Genomic DNA, 1,288 nt, shown 5'->3' on the forward strand with positions numbered 1-1,288 from the left:
CCGCCTTGCTGCATTTTAGTCCTGCACTCCTTGACTGGTATAACTTCTTTGCACCAGAGACCCAACCCCAAAACTGGCCCGCGATACAAGCAGCACTGATCAGATTCTTTGACCCTTATAGTGAGCTAGACGGCCGCAAAAGATTGGAAGCAGTCCGCCATATGGCGCGCAACTGGCACCTTCCCAAACAATATTCAACGTTCTAGACCCGCGCCCGTGCATGCCTCTCCGCTGCCAACACTCAAGACAACGGACCAGAGCACGGGCATACAGCAGGAAGAAGTGGTGTGCTTTAATTGTGGGGGTAAAGGGCATTTCCGCTCCCAGTGCCCATCACGGTCGGGAAACTGATTGCTCCCACGGGATGGAGGGACCGTGAGCGAGCAAAGCTTGAGCCTCCTTATCTGGCGAAGAAGAATCAGCAGGCGGGGATCACGTTGAGTCACACCAATGCAGGCGAAGCCCCCGAAGTGATAGAGTTGGGACCACACCGAGATAGGGTATTCTTGATGGGGTGCGATGGAGCATGGCACTCCGGCCAAGTTTATCCAAACGATAGGAGTAATTCCAACGGGCACCGTGAAGAGGGCAAAGCCAACGAGAACGACATGGAACCGCTCAATGCGGTGTTCTGAGCCCGAGAAACGAAGAATCGCGGAGGCTCCTAGGGGAGCCTAAGGCAAAGAAACGTAATTGCGGGTGGCTACCAGAGAAGTGTTCGCTTCAAGGACACGGCGAGGCGGGAACTGAAGGGGGGCCTGAGGACCACAGCAGCGAGCGGCTGAAGGGTACTGGACAAAATTGTTGCCACAAGATCTTAGTTTTAGAGAGCACTGACAATGACGCCAAAGACCCCGATAGGCCTCAAGCGGTAGCGCAAGACCGCAAATCTCTAGGGAGAGTTACGAAACTTACCGGGAATGACGCACAAGAGAGCGACCTTGCCCTGACAGCGACGGTACTAAATGTTCGTTGGGGACCGATCCGGCCAACGACGGAAGAATCAGCGGAGATGTCAGCGACAGAATCGAGTACGGATCCCTTCGCGAAGCAAAGTCGGGCCGGCATGGAGCGGCCACTAGAAATGCATGCGAATGGACGACAGACAAAAGAAAGGAGCGGGGGCGACGCAATTTTCTCAGTCGCATCGGTTTTAAGCCAAGGAAATGCTACAGTGGCTAAAGAGAAAGAACAAAATCAAAGCACACCCCGTCAGCAGTACACCCAGCTCCCGGTGTAGACCGTATATTTGCAGGGATGCCCGACCGAAGCGCTGTGGGATACTGGA

Source organism: Cystoisospora suis (genome assembly GCF_002600585.1).
Source record: "Cystoisospora suis strain Wien I chromosome Unknown contig_5736, whole genome shotgun sequence".
NCBI classification, from domain to species: domain Eukaryota; phylum Apicomplexa; class Conoidasida; order Eucoccidiorida; family Sarcocystidae; genus Cystoisospora; species Cystoisospora suis.